At 30.8% G+C, this 8,317-nt stretch overlaps 1 pseudogene across 1 annotated transcript; it reads right to left on the bottom strand.

Moving 5' to 3' along the window:
• Positions 1-4,673: 4,673 nt before the first annotated feature.
• On the bottom strand, positions 4,674-6,940 carry LOC149140141 (non-specific lipid-transfer protein 4 pseudogene; annotated as a pseudogene). The gene is made up of 3 exons (XR_016265063.1): positions 6,742-6,940; positions 4,844-5,072; positions 4,674-4,736 (listed from the first exon to the last, which is right to left on the bottom strand). The product of XR_016265063.1 is annotated as a non-specific lipid-transfer protein 4 pseudogene (transcript).
• Between the last annotated feature and the right edge of the window lie 1,377 nt (positions 6,941-8,317).

Raw genomic sequence — 8,317 nt, 5'->3', positions numbered from 1 at the left:
CAAAATGCTGTGTAACACTAAGGTGTTCTTATATATGGTGACATTTTATATACTTTGTTTATACAGGTCATCTGGCCACATAATGACCACTATCACCCAACTAAAGAAAACTTGTTCAAGTTTCTTTCTTTTCATGGGAAAAATGACATTGACATTGTTGATGTTGAGGTATATGTCATATAAATGTTTTATAGTCTACTTTAGCTTATATTCTAGTGTTCAAGGTCTTTCATGTCTTATACTTTGCATTGTATCTTCTTTCATATTCAGAAGAGGAATTTAGTATTGATGGTAAGAAGTGGGAATTGAAGAAAGAGGAGAACAATAACATTGGAGTGGAAAATGAAGAAAGAGAGAGAGATAAGAGAATCGAACTAGTGATATCCTTAAAGCCAATACCCTGCATGAGACACACACATAAAAACTTATGGTCAAGTCTTTAGAGTTGGAGAATTCACCTACAATGCCTTGGAAACACAATTATAATGTTTTTAAGCAATGAAACAATATTTTGTGTGTAAATTGTAGTCTAACCAATATTAAGTTGAAAACTCATAATATAATACTTGACATTTCATATAATATAATTTATGTGGTTGAAATTATTTATAGTTGTATTTGATACTAGTTAGTATTGTAATTAACATATGACACTCTGTGTTTTCATATTAGAATTGTATAGCATTTTTTTACTTTAGTCACAAAATCACACTAATTAATTTATGTTGATTAATAATGAACACATAAAATCAATCTAAAACTAATAAATTAATAGTTTATATTGATTAGTGATGAACAAAAATAAAATGAATATACGATGACTAATTAGTCATTTACAATGATTATTAATGAAAGTGAATCCACTGAATATAAAATACTATATTAGTCGTTTAGATAATGAATATGAAACTACCAAAAAAAGATAAATGATTGTTGTAGATGATAAAGTTGTGATTACAAATGACAACTAAATTTTGCATATATACGATTATTAGTAGCTAATTTGCAATATCTTGTAACACGACATATATTAGTCATATTTATTTGGTCATTAATTGGTTTGAAACAATGACTAAAATTTGCATATATGTGACTATTAGTAGCTAAGTTATAGCATCTTATAATCTGACCGACATTTTGGTGATATTTCTTTGATTATTAATCAGTTTTCTGAAGTGATCATGTAGTAGTATATTTTGTTGTGTATTTGGTCATAAATTGTGGCAATTAAAGACAAAATCAATTTCCAAATTAACGACTAAATATACTACTAGACGACAAAATTTATATAACCAATTAATGATTAAGCTAAATACAACTAAAAGTTGGTCGCGTTATAAGATACTGTAAATTAGCTACTATTAGTCATCCACTGAAAAATGGTTGTTTATATGCAAATTTTAATAATTTTTTTTTTGTAACTAATTAGCCATTTTGTACTAGTGGCAAGGATCCAGAATTCTAGGAACATCCACGAACTTTTCACTTCAAAAATCCAAAACCATAGTGCCTCCACTGTCTCCTCTTACATTTTCTACTCATTCATCAAATCATATTATGTATACAATAATGATAAACTCACTCTTAAGCATGTTAACCATGTTAGATTGACGTTGGATGTCTGGGTATTTTATTCAAGATAAGAGCCCACCACTATTTGACCATATAGCTTGTTAAATAAAGTGTATAACAGTGAATACATAGTTAGATAAAAGAAAGAATAAAAGGTTGAATATGTCATGTTAGATCTCTATTAATTAGTTTAAAATTATTTGAATCTTATTATTTTTCTTTCTAAGGTGAACAATAATTATAAACTCTCAAATCATATTATGTATACGATAATAATAAACTTTTATGTATACAATAATAATAAACTCACTCTTAAGCATGTTAACTGTGTCATATTGGCATTAGATGTCATGTTACTTTATTCAAGATAGGAACGAACCAATATTCGGCTATCTAACTTGTTGAATAAAGTGTATAATAATGAATAAAAAGTTAGATAAAAACAAGAAGAAAATGTTGATCATATGATGTTAGATCTCTGTTAAGTTTAATATTATTTGAATCTTAATTTTTTTTGTTTTTAAGGTGAGCAACGTTTTTTGCTTTTTGTTTATGCTAATTTTAATTTTAAATTAATAGATTTAATAGAGTGCTCATTTTTTTAGTTAAGTATTCTATTTCAATTAACATATTTGGTTATTTTTCTCTTATGTTTCTAAAGTCATATCTACACACAATTTATTTTAACCTGTGATATGTGTTTGTGACATAGAAAAAAAACTTCAAGAGTGTTTTTAAAGACACTTATAAGTCTAAAACTTCGCAAGCGTAAAGGAAGATTAAAAATATTTAATCATTTTGGTGTTGAAATTAACAATTCAAAAGAAGGATTGGAAAATATGAAAGTATGATTCACATGTATTGTTTATACACAATTAAAACCAAAGTCTAAAATGAAAAATGTTATCTTGTCTTCAACAAAGTTAAAATGTCAAATTTCAATATAAAAACTTTATGAAAATAAAGATATATATAAAAAAAATCCCAAACCAAAAAATTTACTAATGAAAAGTTGTGAAATATAACCAAAAACCATTAGAAAAAAAGCAAATTAATCGCTAATAATTAAAAAAAATTAACTAAAAAAGATAGATAAAAATATTAGTACTTTCTAAAAATTGAAATGTCAATGAAAGAAAAAAGTTATACAACTTTAAAGAAATTATTTAAAAAATTAAAATAATATTATATTGACAAAGGAATGAGATTTGATCTAACTCCATGATAAAAAAAATCTAATAGACGTGTACAACAACAATAATCACATCCATATTAAATAAAATTTACATGCAATCACAAAAACCTAGAGTAAGCTGGAGAGAAACATTTTTCAAATAAATAAAAATATTAAATAACATATCAAACACACTTAGTATTATATATTAATTGTTAATCAAAATTTAATAAATAATTATTTAAATAAAGAAAAAATACTTATTAGATATGCATTTTCTCCAAATTTGTTAAAAATTATAATTCTATTTAATTGGAAAAAAAATATATTTTAAATTTTAATCTTAAAAAATATGCTTTAATTTAAAAGATAAATATTTTATTTTAAAATATTTTTAGATAATAAAAATAATATAAAATATAAAAAATAGAAAAATAAATTAAACATAAAAAAAATAAATTTACCTTTATCCAAATAAATAAATATATCTACAAATGGGAACATATCTTAATGAGAAACCTTGTCTCACACTTTTAATGTTTTCCATGTTGGAAGTTTTGTATCCCTTTCTCCCCCTAAGATCAGGTCCCACTTTGTGCTGACCTTGTTCATCTCCCATGAGCTTAGAGCCATCCAAAAGTGACTAACTGAAGATGGTTTTAGTTGCATTGAAGTACAAAGAGCATAGTTGGGCTTTTAAACAATGAGAGAACTCAATTGATTGAAAAAATGTAAAGATCCCACCAATAAAGTACACTTTGTCAATTGTCCACCGGTTGTATTTGAGTGATTGTGAGCACATATATCATTATCACTGTACCTAAAATCATTAACAAGAATTGTAACATGACATATATACATGGAAGTGGCTTTCATATTTTAATATTTCCAAATTTGGCTCGTGGGGAGATTTATATTACGTGACACTACATAATGTCAATAATTTATACCTATCTCCCAGTTGTGCATCCAACAGAGAGGCGCACATTTTACACTCAGCGTCACAGCTCAGAGTGTTTCTAGGGTTTGACCGATATCAGAATGGCGGATCGGGGAGGGTTTTTCCAATGCGACGTAGCAGGAGGATGTGGATTTGGTCGCAACCCACTTAGAATTTCTAGGCGTTGAATAGCCTGATAAAATATCATGTTAAATAGGACGTTTTGAGATATTCATCGCTGGCTTCTACTATCCACACGGTATCGGCCACTCGGAGTCATCAAACTACAATTTTATATTTTCGAAGTTGCGACGAAACACAGAATACAACCGACTCATTAACAATAATTAGGGGGGTAAAATTAAGCGTTCTAATGATTAACTAAATTTGAAAAAATTTATAAATAGGGAGGGGTGTCTCTGTGTTTCGCACGCTGTTGACAAGATGACAGTGGAGAAGAGGAGGGCGTTCTGTGTTTTGTACGCAGAAGAGACGACACTGTTTTTATATATCTCACCTCTGCTCTTCACTCACTTTGAGTTTGAGATAAATGAGTAGATGATGTATGAAGGCGGTGCCTTCTCTCTGCGCATGAAACCTCCCGGTCCTGGTTCTTTCTAATATTCACCATCTTTCGCAATCCATGTTCCTCGCATGTATCAACACTTATTTTTCGATACATAAGAGCTTGCTAACATTTTGTTTTTCAGTGTCTTCTCTCTGCGCATTAAACCTCGTGGTCCTGTCCATCTTTTCATTTTAGTTTTCTAACGTTAACCATCTTTCGCACAGTGCTGCTTACAGCTGCCAGCGCCTTTTTTACTTCTTTAGCTTGCCCGAAGATAGATTTTCTGTGAGCGTATAATAATAAATTGGTTAAGAGTTTTAAATATTTCTTCTTGATTTTTCTCGGTTGGATAATCTTTCTCAATGAAGTATGTCGTAGTTTTGGCAGGATCTTAAATTGAACTTCCTCTTGAACGCCCTGTACTAGCCATGCATATTTGCATCCGTCAGTGCGACAATAACCGAGAAGCCTTTCAACTGATCCTGCAACCAAGCAAAACAAAATTAGAATCAGAATGGAAAAATCATAGTCAGAGAGATAAATGGTACATGGAAATTAAAATGATAACAAGGGAGGGAAGGGAAGGTACGTGTTGCAGTTGGTCTGCAGAGAAATTTTGAAGGGAAGATTAACACCGCAGGAGCCCGGGAGACCAGAGACAGCAGTTGATTTAACGTTGGGGAATTGGGAATACGCACTCTTCAGGCAACTGCACACTGCCCTCCTTGCAGGGGTGGTGTTGGCGAGACCTGCCAACTTCTTCACTCCGCCGCAGCAACCGGGGGTTGGTTTCCCCTTCCAGGACGTGAGATATCCAACTAGGGTTTAAATTTGACGGGTACCTCTACCATCATGGATTTTTTTATTTTTTATGACGGTTTTATTTTAAAATTGCCCTTCACATTACTTTTAATACTTTTGCAAATTATATTTATAGTTGTTTTTATATGAAAAGCAAAAATGATATTATATTTATAGTTGTTTTTATATGAAAAGCAAAAATGATGTACTCAGCAAATTTTGAACTGAATGCAATTGAATTTTGAATACATTAAGGTAAAAAAGAGCATACTATTTCCAAAAAAAGTTCCCAAAATTTTGTTTTTGGGTTTTTTTTTTTTTTTTAAATAGAAAAAGTAGATTTTTTTATTATCAAAACACAAGAGGTTATATTAGCTGAAGTCTTTCTCACTCTTAATAGGACCAAAAACAGAGAAAAGCATTGCAACTAAATACAAAAAATATCCAATGCCATATATCAAGGGGAAAACCACGGAACGGAGGAGCAAGAAAATGGCAGAGAAAGCTTAGAGTTTGTCAACTAAAAAGTGGACAACTATTATTGGCTCCTATCTCCAAATGTAAGCTAAATCATCATTATTATTCAAAAAAAAACATACCACATGGAATTACTAATTAGTGCTTTGTCTTTCAATCCTATAAGATACCTAAATCTCTTAAACAATTAACTTATTTACTTGTATCAAAAAACCAAACATTTAATCAATAAGTATAATGATTATTATGCTATAAATATGTTACACTATTTATTTTAAATTTTTGTTTATATTTCCCAAACTTTTATAAAAATTTCTTCCCCTTTCTTTAAATATAAAAATAAATCTAATTTTTTTTATAAGTTGGTATATTTTTTTATTGCTTTTGAAATTTCAACTCAATTATTTTTTCTTTCTCAGAATGTAACAATATTTAAACTCATTAAAAAAATAAAATGTAACAAGTAGAAATCAATATCCGAAAAACAAGCACAAGTAACTGTTAATGAATTTGACATTGGCCATGGTATAATTATACTTGGACAAAGCAACGGTGGAAGTAGAAGAGCCTCAACAAACGACGGCCAACTAGTGTTGTAGAATGTCCAAGGCCATGGGATATGGCAGAGAATTGATAGCGCAGACGTAGATCACAAACACACATAATAACAGAAGCCAGAGCTTGCAAATTATTAACATTAAACTTGCTAAGATAAATATCAAATAACCTATACAAAATTCTTCAATTTTGTAATAACAATGCAATATAAAATAGATTGGCAGGCTTACTCAATTCAAATGAAAGGAAATCGACTGTTCTTTCAAATGCGTGACAACTCTCATTGTCAAGCTGCATTTATACTTGGCAAACTCCTAATGTCTAAGTATTATCGGACATGCGTTGTACTTTAATTTTTTCATGTGAAAGATAAAAATATGTATAAATATATTCCTGTACTCCTGAGAAAATTAATATATCTGCTTCTCAGCGATTCAGAGCATCGCAGGCGAGCCAAACAAGGCAGATGAATTCGTGGAAACCAGAAACACATTTACAATTGCATGCCAGTTGGTGTAAATAAATAAATATATAAATAAGTATAAAAATGTGAAACTTCCAACTTTTTCATATGCCCGTCATTTTGACTTTTTGTAAAATTATTTGCACATTAACAATGATTTTTTTATTTTAGAATTAACTGTATTTTACGGTTAAAAATGGCAAAAATGGGCATACGAGCATCAATTTTAAAGCCTGTATCAACACACTGACTCAGATCCGAGGTGACAGTCCCACAACTTACTCCAGCAGATTCTGCCTGTATTACCATCATCTCTATACACACCAGAAAAATGGCAACTGCTCCAACTAACACGACAACCTTGTTCTGACTGCTGATACCGGCCATGATAGGTGCACAACTACAACACTAAGTGGGCCCATCTGTCAAACACTCGTCCACAGTGAAATACATCAACACGCATGTTTACCAGATGTAACCAGATGTCACCAACATGGTTCGAATAGACTTCAACATTTGTTCATATTACCTCATGGCGCAAACACTTGCATTGCATGCATATATAAGAAAATTCAAATTTCTGTCACTGATGATAGAAGAAGGTGTTTCGAGATGAACTGTAACCAGATGCATGAGTATTCAAAAGAGCTATAAAATTATTATACACCAAAAAGTTGCTGAATTTTTTTAATATTGATTGGGTTAAACTTCCATTTATAAATTATGGAATATAAATTGTTTTATAAGTGTTGCATATGTTTAACAGAGATGATTTGATGAAATAAATCGAAAGCCAATAATTAAAAAAAAAAGCTATAAGCGTATGATAATAATATTAATCAAAATTAACAAAAAAAAATTAGTTTCTGAAGTGTCGTTGAGGCTCTCGCATGCAACCTGGAAAATATGAATAAATTATACCTTCATGCATTACAAGTGCCTCTTAAATAATCATCTGGTCTCCAAGCAGTCCACGTTTCATCCATTTGACCTCACTTTAAAAAAATTCTTATTCTTCAGTGCTGGTTTCCTGTGTTGCTTGGTATCACAAATTACCAAATATCAAATCTTGTTTCCTACGAATATCAAATCTTGTTTCCTACATTGCTTGTTAGCACAGGCCAGTCTAGATGAGCATATTTATGGTTTTTAGATTGTTTCAAAGTTTCAGATTAAATAGGCACAAGAACATGGGAAAAAAAGTTGTGTAAAATCTAAGCGATGTTTTTTAGAATTGTTCCATGTTAATATTTGCTACAAGTTTTATGTTATGTTGCTGCTTTGTATGTTAGGTTGTTGTTCTGTGCAGGCACTCGGCTCTGGTTTACTATGGAAGGTAGTAATCTGACTTTTGAAGTGTTCTAGTTTCCATCAAACCTCTAATCACAGAAATATATTCGATTATTTCCTCAAATGATAGAAACTCAAGACAATTAAGTTATTAACGCAAAATATTCTTGCAAACGAAACTTAAATTCTAATTATTTTTTGGTAAATTTACCGCAGGAATATGACTTTATCGTGCTTTATCCGGCCCCAGGCTTTGGAGTATTTCATTGTCATCTAGCCTCCTTCCAAGCATAGATTTGTTACATCTAGCCTTCTTTCAAGTGTCGATTTGTTACTCGAGAAACGTAGTCAGATTTGCCCTAGGGTTCCTTTCCGGTAACCACTCGATCCAACCCTGCCTTCCGCACTTCATTTGCACTATATGTTTTGGTAAGATTCCTCTCTGAGTATACTCTCGGTGATGGAGGGCTTGTA

The sequence above is a fragment of the Pinus tabuliformis genome, chromosome X (assembly GCF_031772625.1).
Source record: "Pinus tabuliformis cultivar Carrire ecotype Pingquan chromosome X, CPIR1, whole genome shotgun sequence".
Lineage (NCBI taxonomy): Eukaryota > Viridiplantae > Streptophyta > Pinopsida > Pinales > Pinaceae > Pinus > Pinus tabuliformis.
Note: the sequence above shows the minus strand (reverse complement) of the source record. Positions and strands in the feature narration are given on the sequence as shown.